The following is a 22,957-nucleotide window of genomic DNA, read 5'->3' as shown; positions in this document are numbered from 1 at the left end:
ATATATAGGCAGGGATGCATACCTAAACACACACATGCCCATTTGTGTGTATGTTGTTACACTGTGTGTTTGTGTGAATCATTGTGTTTTAGTTGTTACAGTGTATGACTGTATGTCACAATTTCACAATACACACGACTGGGTATATAAGTCATATAGGGGTGCATTTACATATGCATGAACAAATGCATCATGCCCAGTTCCCATACCCTAGGGATTCACTTAAAGAAGGGGGGAGGCAAAGGGGAGCAAGAACCTGATGGGGGCAAGTGGGGGTGGGGAACATGGCGGGGGCAGCACTTGAAATTGCAAGAACTACAGGGAAGCAATGAGCTGAAAAACCCAGGCCTGGCTCCTCCGGCCCCCCACCTCTCCACAGGCCCTCCCAGAAGGGCCCAATGCTGCCGTCCCCTCACCTCCCTTGGAGCCCGAGTTTTAATTTGGGCGGTGTAATTTTGGTGCGAACGGTTGGGCGCCTTTCGTTGGGAAATTGGGAGGAATGCAAACAAGATTTCACTTCATTAAACAGGGGCAAACAGTAGAGAAATTGCACTTACTTATGGAAATGACTTTTAAACATGCACAGCATTTACTGGCACTGCCCGCGCTGAAATTCTGCGAGGATTATACATGTGAATAATTCACCGTGGGCCAATTAGATCTCACTCTGACCCTAATCCCCAGCAGCCCCCATCCCACCCCATCTAGATTATGGCGCATCCTCCTCCCTCCTCGAGCTCTCCCTCTTTCCCTCCCATTCCTAGTGTTTCCCTTTTGAACCCCTGCTGAGAAAGCAGTTGTCGCACACATTTTAGGAGACACCTCAAACATGGTGACACACAGGTATTGAAATACCCTGAACATGTTCAGATACACAAAGACACAAATGTGCAAACCCACAGGGTGAAACACTCTGATGCCTCAGCATGGCGACACACATACATTTTGACAACTCAAACATGTTAATATAGTCAACAGTTGTGAAAAACAGACTTTGTAACACCTTAAATATGGCAATACAAATCGTAATAATGTAAACATGATATTCACAGATGCCTATGGTAACACTGTAACATAAATCCTGATGCATAATTCATACATGGTGACATACAATCATACACTGTGACAACTGAAACACAATTATTCACACAGACACACATTGTAACAACATAAACATTTGATAACACATGCTCAAACATGATGGCATAGAGATTGTGCCAACTCAAACAGACAGATACACACCATGTTGTTAAAATGCAAATACATTGTCACATAAAGATAACCCATGACAACTCAAACTTGGAGTCATACACAGAGACACACTGTGAACATTCAAACCTGGTGAGACCCTCACAACCTGGGGACAGTTAAAAGAAAGGCAACACAATTACACACACCGTATCAACTCAAAACTGATTGCATGCAATGATACAGGGGATACAATGATACCCCCGATAATCCAAACACATACAATGCAAATACAATGGTATAGTCGTGGTGACAATTTAAACATAACAACTGACACTTAGCCTGCTGAAACATGCTTGCTCACGAGGATACACACTGACAACACACTGGGCCATTCAAACACAGTGAGATAGATTTCGGCACAGATTATATCAACTTAGACATCATGATGGCTCGGGTGTGATGGCACACACATTTTGACAACTCAAACATGGTAACACATGGAATACATTGTAAGAATTCCAACATGGTGATATTAAGTACTCATTTATTCACCTGTATGAAATAGAGCATAGGGAGACACAGAATGTCACATTCCCAGAATACCACACACATGGAGGCAATGTTGAAATAAAATATCTGGTGCATTGATACAGAAATGATAAACTGAAACAGCAAACACAAACATGTCCTAACCCATGGACATACAAATGAGCCAATGACACATGAATGACAAGGAGAAACACTTTGAGCCATAAGGATACTCATAATAGATACGTAGTAGCATTTATGCACAAGTACACTGCCACTGCCACACCCTCTTTGAAAGATACACCATGACTCCTGACCCGCCCTCCAGACCCACTAAACTCCTGGTCACTATCCAATTAACAGTACAGAGGAACAGACCTCTGGACTCCAAGTATGAAGGGAGGGCTGAAAAAGAGTGTAAACCCAAGACAGGACTTACATGGGAAAGGAAAATAATGAGGGTGTTTTCCCCATACTCTTCAAAAGCACCCTTGAGGATTCATAGTGACAGCTCAGGGGAGGGACACCATATTGTCCTACTCACACAGTCAAGGCCCTGGGCCAGTCTGTGGTGGCCTTAGTGGTAGGTGCAGGCTGTGGAGGAAGTGAGGGTTTGCAGGGAGCTGGCCCACACCTGGCAATGTAACCTCCTGAGATGTCTCTCCATGGTCCTAAACAGCATCCAGAGTTTGGGGAACAGTTTCATGGCCTGGGTGGTTCTTCCCCCTCACGTTGGCCGATCTTTTCACGCTGCAGAATCACATCTATTCAGAGTACCATGATCTTTGTCCTACTCCAGACAACATTGAGGGCAGGGCCAAATAAACATCCACCAGAATCTGACTGGTGAAGAGGGGCACTGTTTCTGCTAGGAGCTTCCTGGATCACTGAGTTTGCTTCAAGAGTCAGTGAGGGCGTGTCAGCATCAGGGAATGTAACTTGTGTGTTCAGGTGTCAGTGTTAGTATGTGTTTGGCTTTGAGCATAGCATGTGTTGGGATGTGTATACTACTAGGAATCAATATCCCTTGAGCCCAGGTGTGTCCAGGTGACATTTTAAATGTTCTTGTATTGGAGTGCAAACCTGAGTGTTTGTTTGTTTTTTTTTAATTTTTATTGGAGTATAGTTGATTTACAATGTTGAGTTACTTTCTGCTGTACAGCAAAGTGAATCAGTTATCCATATACATATATCCACTCTTTTTTAGATTCTTTTCCCTTATAGGTCCTTGCAGAGTATTGAGTAGAGTTCCCTGTGCTCTACAGTAGGTCCTTATTAGTTATCTATTTTGTATATAGTAGTGCGTATATGTCAATCCCAATCTCCCAGTTTATCCCTCCCCCCACTTCCCCCCCACCCCAAGTGTTTGTATTTATGTAGCCTTTAGGCAGTTCCCTGGGAATAACTGGGTCCGTGTTTAATTGTCACTGGGTATGTTTATATTGTTTTAACAGTATGTGTGTGACTTTGTCATCTCTGCTATAAATGCATGTGTCAATATGAGTGTATCATCATCATGCTAGCATTGTCACAATATGTGCCTGGGATTGATCGGGTCAGCAGGTTCTTATTGTCACATAGTGAATGGTGAAATTTCTTCTGCCAGGTCCTCAAGACCATTAAAAACAAAACACGTGTCACAACAGGTCACCTTGCCATGGGGGCTGGGGTCCTGTCAGAGGACCATGCTGTATCAGGAGTCTTGGTCCCAAAAGTAGTTAGCACTTTTGGGTCACTCCCATTTCACATAAGGACATACTGAGGACATGTGACCAGCAAGGTCATGCTGAGTGTGGGCAGGGGAGAGGGACTCAAATCCGGAGCCGGAGAGAGGCACAAGGAGAAGGTGGAGGTACCAGACCAGAACAAACATCCCACCCACGATGGCAAGCACCTGGGCTGCAGCTGCTCCGCTGCCCTCCACCACTCTGCCCTCCTGTCTCCCAGTCCCAAGTCCCAGTCCACCCCCATCCTCCCCTCCCCTCAGTCCCAGTCCTAGCCTCCCTCTCCCTGACCCTCCCCACTTTCTCCCTTGCTCTCTCTCTCCAACGGGCACATGTCAGAGAACATTATGTGCACCGTGGATTTGCATAATTCAAGAAGCATCAAATTAAATTTGCATAATTCCTTTGATTACACTTGTTATTAAATGTAAGTGACATTGATTTACAAAATGGCCCAATATAAGGTTAATAGCAAATGTCACCTTCCAACAGGGTGAGTGTGTGTGTGTCTGTGTGTGTGTGTGTGTGTGGCAGGGGCAGGGGGATGGTGTGAGGATGGACCTGAATCCTAGCATCTCTTTTCTGCCAAGCTCAGCCCCTCTCTGCCCTGTAGCTGCCCTAGGCCCCCAGTCTCCCCTCCCCAGGTTCTGAGTCCCAGCATAAGGGGAACAACCGGCTACACAGTCCTCCTTTTCTTTCCCTTTCTTCCAGGACTGGATCCAGTGAAGTCAGGTTGAGGGGCAGATGCTGTAAGTCGAAGGAGAGAGTGTCAAACTTGTAGGTTTAATGGTTAAGGTGGTTAGGGACCAGAAGCTATTAAGTATGAGGGTGCTTTGGAATTTGCCTCCAAAGACACAGGGTGAGTCCCTAAATGGATGTGGGGTGGCTTCTGGTCTGAGTGGGATGGGGAGACTCAGCAGAGGTTGGGGGGCAGAACATGAATGGACTACATTCCCAAAGCTCCAGGCACAGGGCACCCCTGGGCAATGAGGAGACCCAGGTTCAAGACCATGAGGACCCAGGAGCCCAGCAGGGAGGGTCCTAGTGAGCAAAGACTGGAGGTGGGGTCAGGGATCCATAGCTTGGTGCCTGAGTCACCATGACATGCCTTTGAGGCTCAGAGAGAAGGGGAGGGATGGAAACTTCATTCAGCCCCTCCTCAGCAAGAGACAACTGACCGGCTTCTTCCTGTAACATCAGAAGTGGGTTTAGGATCCAGAGCAGGACAGGGAGAGAGCCTCCCTTGACAACTGTGAAGGGCAAGGACACAAAGTACACACAGCAGGATTCAGACACCTCACACACATACACACATCTATATATGCACACCCACACATACAGACATTGATGTTCCCCCAGGGATACACGTGTGGGTACACACACAGTAGTGGGCATATGCAGCTACATATGAACGTGGACGGCCAGAAGGCCCAAATGTGTTTATGGACTGTGTTACACATTCAGATACATGGATGGCCGGCCACCAAAGCACATGAAAATGGAAACTCACGAAGACACAAAACCATACAGACATATGCACATTCAAACACACGAAAATGAGAACGGGGACACCAAGCTCTCTCACTCCAAGAAGGGCCTCCCCTCACCAGGGCATCTTCCCACAGCCTCCCAGAACCTGGAGGAGGTAGAGAGGAGAGGACTTAGGGGAGTGGTGGGAGGAGGGGCCCCTCTGCCACCACCCTGTGGGGGCACCTGGAGAATCACAGGAGAAGGCCCTCCCAAGAGCCCTGCTGAGCTTCTCTGGAGCTGCCCTCCCCTAAACCCCCTTGCTGAAGGGTCCCTTCTCTCATCCTTAATCTGCCACAGAATGGGTGTGTGTGTCAGGGCGGGGTCAGTGCCTCACCATTCATCCTCTCCCTGGGTGAGAATATCGACAAGGCGGTAACTAATCATTAAACTCACTGGCCCCTTTAAACAAGGAAGGAGAATTATGGGCAAAACCGTGGGGGGCAGGGGCCCCTCATGGGCCCTCTGAGGGGGAGGTGGGTTCAGGACTGAGCTCTCAACACACCTGAGAGCCAGACCCCACCATCACAGCCTCTAGCAGAAAGAAACTGGGCGCTCAAACCTGGGGGCAGGGTGTGGAGTAGCATCTGTGCCCAAACCCACAAGATTGCACAACTGAATACAGGTGTACCCTTCACACAGGTGTGGATGCATATGCGTGCACGCACATACACACGCACAAGTACCTACAAATGCATGCAGCTGTGGACACCCACAAATATATGCAGAATAGCTCAGAACACAGACGCAGGTCCCCTCCACCCTCGACTCATACCTTCTTGGAGAACAACAATCATAACGGTCAAGGGTGAGAATTCTAGGGGCACACAGATCTGGGTTCAAATCCTGCTTCTACCATTTCCTACCTGAGTGGCCTTTGGAAACTTACTAAGTCATTCAGAACTCCTACTTCTTCAACTGTTAAGTGAGGATAATGATACTATCTAGCTGTGGAGCTGCTGTATTAAATGAGATTATAATAAAGTGCCTGGCATACAGTAAGCGCTTAGCTGATCTTAGTTGTTGGTGGTGATGCTGTCATTGTTATTTCCAATCATAATTATTGACTGAGCACCTCCTATGTGCCAGACACTGATTCATGCCTTGGGGATATGGTGATAAACAAGACTGACAGTAGTGGGGCCTCCATGTGGACTAAAGGACTGAGGACCAGGTCCCGTTCCCCTTCCCCCACCAAGGGGCAGGCACAACAGAAACCTCCACCAACAAGGGGTCTCTGGGATCTGAGGGCCTCTCATCTGCCTGGGGCATTGCTGCCCACAACCCTCCACCAGCAAAGACGGTTCATCTGACACTAAGAATTACTCTGCCTTTTCCTGAGCCATCTCTTTTCCAGCCCCATGTCTAGTCATCTCCTCACTTGCAGACCCTGAGTCCTGACACGTGCACACCACCCCTTCCCCAGCATGTTTTTTGTTTTTGTTTTGTTTTGCTCTACCTCTCATAGACTGACCGACCAGGCCTATGCAGATGTGAAGAGGGCGAGTGTGTGCACAGGTGCACCTGCGTAGGTATGCCCAGACCTCTTAAATTCTGCGCCCCGAGTAGGATCCCCTCGCCTCCTCCCGCCCTGACCAGCTGGGGACACTGCCGCTGGTCTCCTAATTAGCAAATCCACAGGCCTCTCAGTATCTCTTCTCTTCGACCTCTGCGGCATTTGGCAACAGCTCCTCCCCTCCTCCCTGAAACGGTCTCCTTTCTTGATTTCCTTGACATTGCACCTCCCTACTTCCCCTCTTCCATCCTTGAAGTTCCTTGGCTGGTCTCCTACCAGCAGCTCTGCCATCTCCCATCCCCTAAATGTAATGTAACGGTGCCCCAGGATTCTGCCATCAAACCTCTTCTCTCCCCTCCCTGCCTTTTCATTAGCTCTATCAATTCCAGCTTGACCTGTAATCTCTCTGGAAATGAGCACCCAGTTGAGATTTCTAACCCCAAACTCTTTCTACCAAATGACAGGTTTGAATTTCCACCTGCCTGTTTTCACGTGTATGTCAAATTCACCATGTGCAAAACCGAACGCATTCATTTCTTTGGCAAATATTTCTCGAGGGCTTATGATGCCCAGATGCCATACCAGACACTGAGGGAGGACACCCAGTGAAGGACACAGTCCTTGTCCTCCAGGAGCTTAGAGTCTAATGTGCTCTCCTTCTTCTGCTCCCTCGTCTCATCCCTTCATTCTTCCCCTTATAAAGCCTCTGGACGCTCCCTTCTCCCCACTTCCTCTTCCCTCCTCATCCTAACAACTGTCAGGTTCTATAAAATCTTCATCACCATTGCCACTGGTCCAAAAGATCCTTTCATTTCTTGCTTCCTGAGCAGTCTCCTTGCCACTTGTCTCTCTAGGATGTATTTTGTCCCACTCACCTCTACTAAATTAATCTATCAAAGCACAGCTCCGACCAAGTCTGTTATGGGTTGAACTGTGTCCCCCCCAAATTGTCCAAATAAGTGTTAACCCCTGATACCTGTGAATATGACCTTATTTGGAAGTAGGGTCTTTGCAGGTGTAATTAAGATGTAAATTAAGATCAGGTCACACTGGAGAATTCCCTGGCAGTTCAGTGGTTAGCACGTGGTGCTTTCTCTGCCCTGGCCTGGGTTCAATCCCTGGTTGGGGAACTAAGATCCTGCAAGCCTCGCAGCAAGGCCAAAAAAAAAAAAAAAGGATCAGGTCACACTGGAGTAGAGCGGGCCCTTAATCCAATAGGACTGATGTCCTTATAAGAAGAGGAGAGGAGACTGCTGGGTGAAGACACAGACACAGAGGGAAGACAGCCATGTGAACATGGAGGCAGAGTGATGCTGCCACAAGTCAAGGAACGCCTGGGGCTACCAGAAGCTGGACGAGGCAATGAAAGATCTTCCCCTAGAGGCTTTGGAGCAAGGATAGCCCCGCTGACACCTTGATTTTGGTCTTTGAGCCCTGAGATCTGTAAGAGAATAAATTTCTATTGTGTTAAGCCACCCGGCTTGTTCCATCTCTCAAGGAAATCAGTGTTACACATGTCAAGGGCATGGGCTTTGGAGTCAAATGGACCTGGCTTTGGATCCAGGCTCTAGGCTAACTAGTCTATGTCCTGAGTCTCAGTTTACTCACCTGTAAAATGGGGATGATAACAATTCTTACCTCACAGACTTGTGAAGATTAGAAGAACTGATTTATTGTAGTAGACAACTGGTATTGTTGGTTAAGCCCCACTGGGAGTGGTGGTCTCTTCTTTTGGAAACCAACATGAGGTCTCAGAGAGAGTCTCCTGACCCTATCCCACCTCTGGCCAGAGTCACCGGGTCCTAGACTGAACACCAGACCTGCGGGATAAATCTGGGTCCCTCTCTGGGAACTTTCACACTGGAACTGAGTAGAGAGTTGGTCCTTCCTTGCTAGTGGCAGCTGCAGGTGAAACTCCAGAGACAGAGCATCCTGTGTTCATTCAGGTCCCGTTCTGAATGTTCCTGAAGCTCTGTACCAACTCTGCCCTTCCTGCTCTTTGGTTATTTGAACTTTGCTTTGATGGCCTAGATGTCCACATCTGTTCCAGTAGATTCCCCTTTGCCTAAACTGGTTCGAATTGGGTTCCCATCACTTATGATTAAGTGAGCCCTGATTGACACAACATGTAAAGGGTCTGACACATAGTCGGGGCCCAGTAATTGCCAGTTCCCTCCCCCAGAGAAGACACTAGTATAATCCCAAGTCCCAGAGGGGAGCAGAATCTCCGCTTGAATTTCAGATGTTCGTGCCTTCTAAGAGGAGAGCCTGGCTGGGCTTGGATGCTCAAAATGTTCCAGGCCTCATGTCACTGTGAAATTCTACAAAGTTCATGCATACCTTTTGATTACTAGCAAAAATAATTTATGAGCAAAAACAAACAAGCTGAACTACAGTTTAAAGACAGAGAGAAACTTATAAAACTAAATATGGGGTTTAGCATTAATAAAGAGAGATTTTTCTTAATACTTGAGAAATGGTAAAGGTGAGTAGAAATGAGACCTTTCCAGATGATTCACAGCCTGGTACCACGGGTGGAGGAGAAAGGTGTGTGAGTCTCTACCGCCCCCCAGCCTGCACTCTGCAGGGCTGGGCTCCAGGGAAAGCCTGGCTTGACAACACCATGACCCACAGCAGATCCAGCTTGGACTTAAAATAGAATATGGCCTTTCCTGGAAACCAAGTATTAAAAATAATTGCTTCTGAAAAAGGGAGTTGTGGGGGGCGATATGGGGGAATTTTTATTTTTTACTCTGCATACTTCTGTATTGTTTACTCCTTTACTTTTGGCATGTATTATGGTGAAATTTAAAAATATTTGGAAAACGCAGAAAGTGACTTGAGTGTGCGTGTGTACACGTGAGGGTTGTGGGTGTGTTTCTGGTTCCACGCGCCCCGTGGAGTCCTCCATGGGACACTTGCTGAACTGAGAGCCCCCCTCCTTCTGCTCCTTTTCCTGCCGCAGCAGCTCGGAGGGCTCAGGATGTGACATTTAGCTGACTGTGCTGCCTGCCGCCGCAGAGGCCCCGGGACCAAGGAGGGCGGGGCGGCTCCGTCTGCTTCCCATATGGGGACATTGTCTGTCCCTGCCTGAGGGCCACCCCCCTCCTGCCTCACATTGTCCCCTTGCTGTCTCCTGCTGGCCCAAGCCCTGGCCTGCCTCTTCCCTTTTCATTAGCCTCCTAGTGGCAGCCCCGGGCAGGACACAGTGGGCTGGGAAGGGGGCTGGGATTGGGCTTGCTCTTCTCCAGCCTTGGAGCCCCTGGCCAGCTCACCCTGGACTCTTCCCAGCCCAGTGTCTCAGCCTCACGTGCACACACGCGGTGCATGTGGAGGGAGCGCCATGCTGGGCAGGGCCGCTGGCTGCACCAGTGACTCTGCTGGCCCTGGCTCAGGCCCCAGAGGAGAAGTGGGGAGGGGAAGGCCACAGTTGCCTCCCATCCCCCTTGCAAAATAGCCCCTCACTTTGTGAATCTGGGCGTGATGCGAATGAGGCTGGGGTCCCCCGCAGTCATTCAGGGCTGAGGGCTGCCACTTTGGGGACAAATCTAGGGAGTGGGGTGGTAGGAGGGCATCTGCCACTCTGGCAGTGTTCTGACCCTGCAGGAGGGGCCCACTGGGGCTAATCTAAAGGACAAATTCCCACAAAGCCTCTCTCCAGATATTCAAGGACAGGTCATTTAACAGGATACGGTGTCTGGAAGAGACCAAAAGACACGCACCAAATGGCTTCAGCCTCAGCACACTCTCAACCTAAAACCCTCACTGCAACAGGCCAGACTCCTCAGCTACTCTCATCAGACGGTATTCATCCCGACCTCTTCACAGTTCTCTATTCTACTCCTTGTTCAAGGCCTGGGTCCAGCCTCTCCTCTTGCAGACGCTTCCCCCAGCCCACCTTGTTCTCCTGAACTTCCACAGCACTTACTGCTGAGTCCATGCCCACAGTTTCTGATTCAGCAGCTGAAGGGGGCCTGAGAATCTGCATTTCTAACAAGTTTCAAGATAATGCTGATGCTGCAGGCCGGGACCACACTTTGAGAACTACTGCTTTGACCAATCCCTAGGGGTGGGGACCCTTAAGGGGAGATGGGAGGGAGGAAGGAGTGTTGGGGAATCCAGTCCAAAGGCAGAGGAAGCCTCCTTAGTTTACATACCTACACACGCACTCCGGGTGTATGTTGCTTAGTGAAAAGAACATGGAATTTCCAGCCAAGAGACCTGGCTTATCTACCACTCACTGGCTCACTTGCTGCCAGGCTTTGTACAAATCATTGATCTCTTTTAGCCTAAGTTTCCTCATCTGTAAATGGGGTGATAATAATCCTGCCTTAGAGTTTATAGAGAAGATCTATAAGATTATACATGTGACAGTGCTTTGCAAACTCTAGGAGCTAGACGGGTATTAGCTTTTACAAGATTGTGAGATTTATTTATGTTTATCAAACACACAGTGTTTTACAAATAGTAACTAATTTAACCTTCAGAATAATCCTATAAAGGAGGAACTGTTGTTATTACTCCCATCTTATAGATGAGAAAAGCGAAGTTAAGTAACTTGCTCCAAATCATACAGCTAGTAAATGGCAGAGTTTGGAGATGAGCTGTCTGGCTCCTAGCGTACTCCTAGCCACTGCTCTATGCCACCTCCATGTTGGCCTATACTTCTGTCAGCCTGTGCATGTGTGCATTATTCAAGTTTACAAGAGGTTCTGATTTACTTAAGTGTTTACAAGTGTGCGCAAAGTGTATATAATGTGATGGTATTAGTAATAGTAATTAGTTACTGAACATTTACTCCATGCCAGGCCCTGTACTGTGGCTATCATTGAATCCTCTCAGTCCCACAAGGTAGATCCTATTATTATTCTCATTTTCCTTTTGAAAAATGCTGAATGCTAACTTATCTGAGGTCACACAACTAGAGATGTAAGGAGCAGGTAGGTTTAAATGGATGCCTTCAGAACCTTTGCCCTTAACTCCTATGCAGTACTGAATATGACTGTATGATCAGTGTGGGTATATGTATGTTGGGGTGTGTTTAAATCTATCTCCCTATCTATCTATCTATCCATTCATCCACCCATTCATCCATTCATTTATCCATCCATTCAGCCAGCCAGTCAGCCAGACAGACAGACAGACAGACAGCTAGCCAGCCAATAATCTCTACCTATCTATCATTGGCAGCTGAGTCGTTGCCCTGGGTCAAGTTTTGTGGAAGCCAAGCTGTGGGAGACTGGAGGAGAGGTAAAAGAGGAAACCATGACCTCTTTCAGCTGGCTCAAAAAAGATCGAAGTTCCTGTCATGTGTTCCCTTTAGTTCGGAGTGCCTGTAAGGGACAAAGCCCTGTCCCAGAGTGCAGGGGGAGAGTTCTCAACCAAAGAGATGGATGCATCCCCTTCATCATTCCCACCGAACCAGGCCAGTGACCAGGCACCAGATGGGCACAGAGGGAACTCATCACACTCTTCAGAAGACAAGTCGGGAGCTGACCATTTACCCATCAGTGTCAGTGCTCACCCAGAGGACTAGAATTTGTACACTGGAATCCAAACAAGTTCATATCTTCGAGAGTTATTTCCTTCATGATGCTCCTTAGCACTTATTAATTTTTGGGACAGGGTGCTAAATCTGGTTTTAAACAGATAGAAAGCTGATAGGAAAAACCGAGTTAATGCTTCAAGGAAAGTGGGACTGGTGGGCAAAAGAATAAAATGATTTGGGAGACAAGAAGGGAACTGACCAGTATGACTAATAAGTTACTTTGGGGACTGGGGGCCAAGTCACCTGGGTGTGATGGGGTAAGTATTATTTTCTATCCTGAAGAAAAATGTGTGATGTTTATACTGTCTCAGAACAAATAGGCCTGTGACTGATGGATAGTTTACCATTCATGTAGCTGGTTTCATGTACTTTTGACAGCTCAATCAGGATTCCAACAGTTATAAAAAATGATTTTCTTCTTGGAAGTTGCAGGAGGGAAGTATGTACCCCTCGCCCCCGCCCTGTGCCCACTCGCGCTATACTTCTGAGTGAGGAAAGATGGGATGTTCAGAGCAGCACGGGGAGTGGGAAGAGGCCCGTGGGTGCCCCTGAGTCTTCCTGGGTTGGACAGGGGGTGTCTCACTTCTCAAGGGCTGCCTTGGGACTCTTTGGCTGAACTGAGGCCTGGAGGGCCATTCAGGAAGGTCCATGAGCCCTCACTGTCTCTAGGACTGGGATGGGGAGGGGTCTGTAGACACGAGGAAGTGGAGATAAGCCCACGAGAAACCGAGGAGAGTCAGACCCAGACAAAGACTGGCCTTAAGGCTGTGTGGAAGATTTGGATTGCGTGTGGATCCACCTGGATCCAACCTATGACCAAGCCCCTGTCTCAGCTGACCTGCTTCCCGGCAAGAAGGGGACCATGAGGATGGAGAGAAGGGCTCCATGAGGATGAAGAGAAGGGCTGTGGTCTCCCAGCCTTCAGGCTGTGGTCTCCTGGCTTTCAAGTGGTGGCAGCAAAAATGACAGTGGCCAAAGCAGGAAGATGGAAGGTAGGAGGTCGTATTTTGCCATGTGCCCATGCCCAGGGCCTTTGGGTTTGGGTTCATCCCCTTTAAAACTATTTCAAAATAGAGAAGTCTAGTTGGCACCAAAGATCAGTTAGAGGCTGATGAGATAGTGAAGCTGGAAGCACAGGATGGTCTCAGCCAGGTTTGGAGGTTTTGCCCACACTGGGGCAGGTGACAGGTCTGAGAGCCCCTCAGAGCTAGCACTGCCCACTTACCTGGCACAGACCTGCCACCAGACATGTCGTCAAGCCTCTAGCCTATGACTTTGGTAGGATTAGTGGGATATTCAAGGTGACTTTCACGGAGGCAGCCTCAATATGTGACTCAGCCCCAAGTACACATGGGTCCTCCTGAAGAGTAAGGCTCTTCCCATACTTTTTTCTGCATCACCCCCAACCTGAGCAGGTTCTGGAGTCAGGCCACCTGGGTTCAATCCTTTCCCTTCCACTTACCGGCTACGTGACCTTGGACAAGCTGCTTCTCCTCTCTGTGCCCACTTCCTTCATTTACAAAATGGACATGATTGGCCCGTTCCCAGAGGCTTGCTGAGAGAAGTCCATGAAATAACCTCCTGTACTTGTTTAGGACAGTGCTTGGCACATTGCAAACACCCACCAAGTCATCATTACTTCTCCACCTCCCTCTTTTTCTAATTACTATTCTATTAATATCAACCATGAGCTAGGCATAATTTAACACGAATTTACCTTATTTATTTATTTATTATTAATTAATTAATTAATTTTTTTGCCATGCCACGTGGCTTGCAGGATCTTAGTTCCCCAACCAGGGATCAAACCTGGGCCATGGCAGTGAGAGTGCCGAGTCCTAACCACTGGACCTCCAGGGTATTCCACCTTTTTTTAAATTTAAATTTTTTTTTTACATAAATTTACTTTAAAATGTATGTCAAGCACTATAGTAGGTGTTGAGGATAAAGTAGTGGGTGCCTATCATGATATTATGCAGCGTTTATTGAGCACCTACTCTATGCCGAAGCTCTACTAATTACTCAACATGCATGACCTCATTCACGAAGGTCCTTGCCTTCATGAAGCTAACAGTTTAAAAGCTTTTTTTGTATTATATCTCATGACGTCCTCACAAGAAATCCATGATGCAGATGTGGCTCCAGTTCTACAGAGGAGGAAATTGAGACTGAGAAAGTTCAAGCAGATTGGAGATAATGGGACTTAGATTCAAACCCAGCTCTGTAGCCCAAAGCCCATGCTATTTCCACCACACCACGCCTACATTGCCAAATACTGACAAATTAATTGTCACGCCTATAAAAGGATGGGTCTCATATCCAGGGTATATGCTCCTGTATGTCTGGACACCTGAGCCTGGATGTATCTCTTTGAATGGATACCTTATATTAATAAGTGTAGAGGATGTGTGTAGCTGTATTTCTGCATCTTACGCCTGAAGGGAGACTTTTTATGTAACTTTGTGGGGTTGTGCGGCTAAGTGCAGCTGTGGTCTGGTGAAGGGTCAGTGTAACTATGTGAGCAGGGGTGTAGGGGTGTCTGCTTAGATGCCTGTTGGTCTGTGTGGCTATGGTGTGCTCAGATTGTCAGTGGGTTGTATTGGGGTGAAGGGCTCTCCAGACTCTCCCCTTAAAGGAAGGGAGAGAGGTGCTGGGAGCCAGGAGGGGGTGGCCTTCTGGATAGACCCTCCTGGGTGAGGACATCCGCTGGGCCTGGGCCTTGCCTGCTGGCTCCAGTGCCTGGTGCTGGGCTTTAGGCTGAAAGCTGGAGATGCTCATTTCCCCTTAAACACTGCAGATGAAGGTCCCGCAGTGGGCATGGGTGGGAGGGCGCCGTGTCGCTCACGTTACAAATCAATTCATTACCGGCACTCGCAGTCGCCTCCGATCTTCAAGGATCGGGGGTTTGATGAAGAGGTTTCATTTCAAGAAATAAACCTTTTAAATTAACCAAGAGATGAGGGAAATTTCTTTATTTAAAAAATGCTCAGGCCCTGCTGGCTTTGTTTTCTCTCTCTTATTAGCATTGTTATTAATAATCCTACCCTTTCTCTCCTGGGGATGGTTCACCCTGTCGGGGAGGCAGAGCAAGCCACTCGGACTTGGGGGCAGACCCCTGGCCCCAGGCACCTCTGGCCAGGCCTGTCTGCTCCACCAGGTCTCCCAGGTCCAACAGTGGGGACCCACCCAGGCTCCTATGCTCCAGACAGACTCTCAGGCAGGTGGCCACGAACCTGCTGTGTGACCTTGGGCAAGTCACTTGATCTATCTGTCCTCAACAGCAAGACGAACATAGAATCACCAGTTTCTACAACTGGACCTTAATGATAGGAGTTTAGCCTTTGCATGTTATCAGTGAGAAACCAGGCTCAGAGAAGGCAAGTGAGTTATTTAAGGTCACACAGAATCTTCATAGCAGAGATGATTTTGACATCTACCTAATTTCTAGTCTAGTTTCTACTTGGAAACAAGCATTTGGATTTGTGGTCTATAAGTTACAAAGCACCTTGATACACATGATCTCACTGGATGTGTACTAAAAACTTAGCTGTATATTATCATCCCTCTTTTACAGTGAGGGAAATGAGGTGCTCTGGGAATGCACCAGCCAGAGTTTTGACAGGAAACTTATGACATACCCTATTGGGTTATTTGAGAAGAGTTTCATAAAACAACTATTTACAAAGGTATGGACAAGGATTGGGAAAAGTACAGGTAATGGTGCAGTATCCTGGGGCTGGCAACAGTGGAAAGCCATGACTAACCCAGGTCTAAAAGGAACAAAGATGGAGATGGAGAAATGTGGCCAGAATCAGGAGAGAGAGCTGAGTGGATAGGTGGGGAGAGCTATGGCCTCAGGTGGGGAGATGCAGCCAACCGCAGCAACCTGGGCGTGAGGGAGCCAAGGAAGGAAATACCCCAACTCCCCTCTCCTCTCCTTCTAGTCAAACCCAAGGGGGCCAGTGGATGCAGACTGTGCAGGCCAGGCTCCCGGGCACAGAGCAGGGTGGAGGAGGGTGGCAAAGGATCTAGAGGGCAGACACCCAGGGGGATAGCAACTTGCCAGTAAATGGCAGAGAGAGGATGTGACCTCAGAACTCCTGAGCCTAAGGGTCTCCTAAGTCCAAAGCCATAGTCTTTTCTGTCACCACACTCGGACCCAGTGATACCTGACCCTGCCTCATGGAGTTCTGCACAACTCAAATGCAATGCTGGGTCTGGAGGTGTAGCCTAGTATGAGGGACGGCTGTCCCTCCTGATGGCCACTCCAGGAGGGACCAAATGCTGGCATCGAGCAATGACAGCTAACAGTATCTCACTTCCCAGAGAGCAGGTTTGCATCAGAACAGGGACCTTCCGGAAACCCAAGGCTTTCACCCAGCCGAGTAGCCCGTGGGGTGTCCCTGGGCTCCTTTCACAGGCCCACCCTGCCGACAAAGGTCAGCCCTAAAAGTCTGCACACCACAGAGCTAGCACAGGGATCAGATTGAGCAGATGCCATCCCCCTTTACACAGACAGAGAAAAGTGGGGCCCATAGAGGACACCACCCACTGCTTCCTTTGGAGTTCACTCCCCACTTGATGTAGGATGGGTTGGAGGATCCCAGAGAAACCCAGATTAGAGCCTCTTTTTCCTTGCCATCCCCCCCCCCAAGGAAAACTAGGCCGACAGATTAAGGTCATGGGGAAACTTGAGAGACAGTGGCACCCAGAAGGGTGTAGAGCTCAGTTCTGGAGGATCCAGGGCCTGGGGACACCAGGGAATCTGAGGTTCTACAACCAGGAAGAAGGAGGGGATGGAAGTTATCAGAGGCGGGGCACAACCAGGCTGTTTAAACTCTATTTTCCAGGTCCCATCCCAACTGGTATTTACTGAATCATTTCTTAGGGGGGCGGGGTCTGTCTTCCTCTTTAAAACAAGGCTGCCCAAGGCCAGGACTATGTTTTTCATCATCAGACTAGGGGTCTCCGGAAGTGGAGCTTAGCTCATCCTCTGTGTGGCCTCCTAAACTCAGTCCAGGGCTCTGATCTCAGGTGGGAGCGTCAGCTCAGCTGACCTCCCCATCGAAGGACCGCAAACCCCAAGGCTCCCTCTCCCTTCCCAGGTGCCCTCCCAGTCTGCCCCCGCTGCAGACTGGGGGAAGGAGGGAAAGGAGGAGAAAAAGGCCTTCCCAGCCTAGGCATAGACCTGCCCAGGTGTGTGGGGGACCAGTTCACCATCTCATTAACGTGGAATTGTTTTTAGGTTAATAATCTTGCGTTAATTTCCCCTTAAAATATTGTCTTTGACCGTTAAATGCTCACACTGTTATAAAAAGAACGTAATAAATGATCTTGAAGCAAATTCTCCTGCCAAATGTCATAATTTATTTGCATAATTAGCTCTTAATTTTAATTCAATATGCAAATCCACGCTTCCTTTTCATTGCAGCCGCCTGTTTCCCAGCCGGGTGGCCATGAATTTACTGTGACACTCTCTCCACGGCTGTCAGAGGCAGGGGTGGGGAGGCAGGTGCCTTCTGGGGCTGGTGCCTGGAGGAGGGGTTCAGACACACAGACTCAGATGGACAGGCCCACAGGTCCCTGCTACTTGAATGCAGGCTCCCAGGATGGACTGGTGTGGACAGTGGGATACCAACATGCAGACTGGCAAGTGCAGAGACCCACCAACACTTTGCTCAGGCAGAGACCCAGAGGTGAAGGTGCAGGAACCCAGACTTATAAGCTGACACATTAAGAAACCCATGGACACCCTAGGCACACTACACAGGCAGAAACGTATGAACACTGACTCCCATGAAGTCCCACGGCCTCCTGGACCCAGACATATGTGCTGACACTCAGACACATGGGCACATCCAGATATACCTACAGATGTGGATGAACTCAGAGACCCAGCCTGCGAGCAGAGGTGCATGGGCATAGAGAGCACTGTTTGGATGGAGAGGTCCCTGGGCCTAGATACAGATGTGCGGAGCCACGCTTGCCAAGACACCCAGAGCTGGGAGATCACATCTATGCATGCATACATATAACAAGACACACCATCCCAGACAGGAACTGGACAACCCTACAGAAAAGCCAGGATGCTATGTGGACCCCCTGACGCAGGTAGGACTTGGCCTTCAGGTCTCCATAGTAAGCATTTTGAGGCCATGTAGGGTTTGTGGGAGGAGCACTGAGCTTAGAGTCAAGGGACCAAGTTCTAGTACCAGCACCACCTCCCACTTTTTGGGAGACCTTGAGCAAGATATATCATCTTTTTTTAATCAAAAAACTTTTTTCATCTTTTTTTAAAATAAGAGCTTTGTCGAGATATAATTCATCTATTTAAATTGTACAAGTCATGGTTTTTAGTATATCCACAGGGCTGTGCAACTATCATCATAAGATGTTTTAGAACAGTTGAGTTATACCCCCAAACCCTATACCCACTAGCAGCCAGTCCTCTTTCCCCCAACACCCCTTCCCCACCCCCCAGCTCTAAACAACCCCTAATCTATTTTCTTTCTGTGTGTAATTGCTTATTCTGGACATTTCCTATAAAGGGAATCACACAACGCATGGCTTTTGGGGACTGGCTTCTTTCACTTAACATAATGTTTTCAGTATTCATTCATGTCGTATCATGAATCCGTACTTCATTCCTTTTTATGGACAAATATTCCATTGTATGGATGTAGTACCACATTTATTTATGCATTCATCTGTTGAAAATTTGGATTGTTTCTACGTTTTGGCTGTTATGAATAATACTTCTATGAACATTCTTGTATAAGTTTTTGTGTGGACCTATGTTTTCATCTGTCTTGAGTTTACTCCTAGGAGTGGCACTTCATTGTCTTAGAGTTTGATTCTCCCATCTATAAAATGAGAGGGTTCACTCTAATGGAAACTCGAAGGCTTATCTTGTTGCATTTGTTTATGATTAACATGGCATTTTCCAGCTGAGATTATGGTTTTCTCACACAGCCAGACACACACAGCAGCTCAGATACATACACTCACACACACGCATGTGCGTGCGCGCGCACACACACACACACACACACAATCACCAACACGGCCACCCAGACACTTAGCCACAAAGGCACAGGTGCACCCAAATTGACCTAGACCCCCGCAGGAACCTATCCCTGAGTTCAGGGCCTAGAGAATAAGATAGAAATGCAATTGGAGAGACTGTGAGAGCCACAGGGAGGGCCTTTCATGGTGAAAGGAGGTTAAGTCTGAAATTTGGGAGGAAGGAGGTCAGCCAACAAGATGGAGAAAAAAGGCAGAACGAGAGGGTGAAGTGTTAGAGATGGGGAGTTGGGGTCAGGATCTGGTGTAAACACCAGGACGCTTGGGTCCCATTTCCCCAGCTGTTTCTGCCTTAGTCCATTGACTAGGTTCCCCTTTGTTTCCCTGCTCCCTCACCCTAGAGGAAAACTGACCCCTCCCCACCCTCCAGCCACCCCCCCACCTTCTACAAGCTAAGGAGACAAAAGGGATCCTTTTCCAGGATAATTAAGCCTCAAAGACAGCAGCTCCTCCCAGGAAACTGATCGGGTTTGCCCTGAGAGAGCCCTTTAGTGTGGGAGGGGAAGAGAATGGAGACCGGGAGAGACAGAGAGATGCCTAGGAGACAAGAAAGTGAACTCAGACACAGCTGACACTGATTCCTGTGGCCATGTACTGCCTGTCACAGAAGTTTGATCTTTAATTTTCCCTCTTAGGAGAGGGGTTTATGAGGTTAGGGGGCTGATTAGCTGTAGACCCTAATACATGGCCTCTCCATGATCACAGAAATCCTGGGTATAGATGAGTGGAAAGTGTCTGAGCGTGTGTGTGTGTGTGTACACGCGCGTGCACGCGTGCACACCGTTATTATGGACGTGTGTTGATGTTGTTGCTGTGTACCAGTGTGTGAATGTGTGTCTGTCTCCAGCCCTCATGGGCCCCAAACTCCCACCCATGCCCCCCTGCAGATTCACTGTGCGGCCTCAGCGGAGTTTCTAACCTGGAGTGATCGCTTTCCTGATTTGCCACTTTAGTACTCTTGTTAATGAATTTTTAATCTTCTTAATGACATTAAACACGGAAAGTAATTAAGGAAAACAAGTTTGAAACTGCTGACTTCAACCCTTTATTCACAACTATTTAATGTAGAATTAATTTGATTTTGCCCATTATTCAAATGAATGCGCTACCTTCTCCTCAGCCCCAGGCCTGTCCCCTTGCCCCGTCCCACATGCCCAGAGACAACCTGTGGCAATCATCCAGTTATCATCTGACCCGAGTGGGCGATGGTTTCTGTGTGACACATCCATGCCGGGAACCCGGGTGTGAGGACTGAGCCAAATTCCTGGAGGGTGAGGGGCAAAGAGTGACCTCTCTAGGTCGGGAGAACTGAAGACACTCAGGAGGGCTCAAGGAAGACAGAGGGAGGCCTGAAGAGATAATGCTAGAATGGCGAGGACTCCCCTCCATCTCAGATTTCTAACCCTACATGCTCAATCATCAACCCCCAGGAGCTCGGTGACCTATGCACAGAAATGCTTGGATGATGGGGGACCTTCACATTCACATGTATTTGGTATTAGAATATTTAAATCTGTTGACCTCAAGAGAGTCAGGTGTTTGGAGGCTCAGATGCTGAGGTCCCATGAGTTCCAATTTCCGGCCATTTTTCAGATTTTCATTTTCAAAATTTTAGAAAAAGAAGCTCCTCCCCCTAAACCGTAGGCCTGAAGCCACTATTTGGATGGATGAGGCCAAAATGGGCAAGTAATAGCTGTTTGAAACTGGGCTTAAAACTGATCCAGGTCTTAGGAACAGAAACCATGCTCCAGGGCAGAGCCAGCCAGTCCCTGAGCCTGAATGGGTTTGGCCTCTATCTTCCAGAAGGGGTTTTTAACTGGCCTCTGAGCCCTGGGTGAGAAGGAAGAAAGGGTCCAAAGGAGCCCTGGGAGTGCCCCTGGGAGGACCTCAGTGTTCTCACAGTGGGGGGAAGCTGGGAGAAGAGAACAGCTGCAGCCCATCACCCCCAGCCTCTTGACTCCTGCCCCAAAAGGCCCCCCGACTTGAGCCTTGGGTCCCAGATCTTGTTCTGTGTGAGTGTATATTGTACGTGTGTGAGGGCAAAGACAGGAGGGGTGGGGTAGATATGACCTTAGAAGGCAACAGAGGGGAGTGGGGAAACCTCAGCACATGGCCTCAGGCAGATGTGACCTAAATGCTGGCTCTGAACTTCTGCTTGACTTTGGGCAAGCCCTGACCTCTCCCTTCCTCCACTCTGAAGTGGGGAGACAGATCCCTACCTCGAGGAGTTGTTAGGAAGAATAAGTGGGAATCACAGGTGCAATCCCAGCACAGTGCCCAGCATACAGTGTGATTCTCCATCAATTCCTGGCCCATTCCCCGCCCCCACCGGCCCCACCTGTGGGGAAAAAGGAGACTCCAAGAATGTGCCAGAGAAGGAAAACTGAGGGCTTCTGGGGCTAGAGGCCAAAAGAGGGTCTCAGGAAGCCATGGATTTGCGTAGATGTGCTGAGAGTGGCGAGGGAAGCCAGCATTGGAGAGCTTCCTCCCTCTAATCCCTTGAATATCCCCAGAAATATTCCTTGGAGTCATTTCCCTGAATTCTATTCCCAGGAGGGGTTTTCTCTCTTCTTCCCTCCCACTTACCCTTTCTTCTTGTCTCTTTTCTCCAAACAAGCCTCCCCCAAGTGACTTCACTCATCTCAGCTCCTAGAAGAAAACCAGCCCTAACCTTGTGCACACCTCCCCGCCCAACTCTGCACTGAGCCATGACTGGGCCTGAGCTGATGCAGTCTCTCTCGCCTCTTCCTCCCATTCCAGGGACTTTATGGGCTGAGACGCTGCCGGCTTGCTCACTTCTCCCTCTCTCCCGCTCCTCTCTCCATCATCCTCCAGGTCTCTTGCCCCTCTTTCTTTCCTCCCCTGCCACGGCCAGCCTTGCTCTGCTCTGTGTCTGTCTCCCCCCACCCCCTCACAGCCTCTCTCTTTCTTGAGAGACCATGGATTCTAGAACATTACACCTACCACTGTCCAGCACACACTCTCAGGAAAGGAGAACTGGCAGAGGGCACTGGAAGGACCCCACCTTGAGGGTGCCCCAGGATGGAGACAGTCCTTGAACCCAGCTGTTCAGCTCCAGGAAGCCCAGAGCTGGCGTGACCTGGGTCTCCTGTCTCCCAATTGCTCTGCCCACTTTCCCTCCTTGCTGACATCCTGGGAAGGGCCAGGTGGGTTCTGAAGAAGAGGACCTGATCCCTCCCACACGTACTCACCACCCAACTCTCTCACTCATAAAACCCTCTCACAAAGACCCACGCTATCATACACACACATGTACTCACATACTGGACAAACTCGCATCTCACACACAGACACAAGTATGCATGGGCACAGACACACACAGATGCAGGCACACACTCACAGACACACGCAGCGCCCCCCTCCCAACTCACACAGATGCATACGCGCACATACATACACATGCGGAGATCCCACAGGCGCCCAAAAGCACAGGGCAATGATTAATGTCCCCTCAGAAAAAGAAATTATATCAAATAAATTAAACTACTGTGGCAGCAAATTGAAAAATAAGGATGTAAATGAGGTTTGAATACTTAATATCGAAGACAAGGGGGGAAGGAGAAGGGATGGCTGGGTCCCCTGAGAGGGGAGAGGAGGGTTCCTCCTGCCCCCCAATTAGACTCTGGCTTCTGTCCAGAGACCTGAGAGCGGGGGACTGGGGTGGCATGGGGGCTTCAGTCGGCACAGGGGACCCTCTCCCTAGCGGCGGTTGCAGAGAAGGTCTCAGACCTCTAGAAAGACTCAGGGAGGGGGGATAGGGAGGAGGTGGGGTGACCACCCGGTAGCACCTCAGAACTCATCCATGACAGGCCCCAGCGT

Source organism: Delphinapterus leucas, chromosome 16, assembly GCF_059928025.1.
Source record: "Delphinapterus leucas isolate spDelLeu-1000000601 "Yukka" chromosome 16, BTC_Dleu_Yukka2, whole genome shotgun sequence".
Lineage (NCBI taxonomy): Eukaryota > Metazoa > Chordata > Mammalia > Artiodactyla > Monodontidae > Delphinapterus > Delphinapterus leucas.
Note: the sequence above shows the minus strand (reverse complement) of the source record.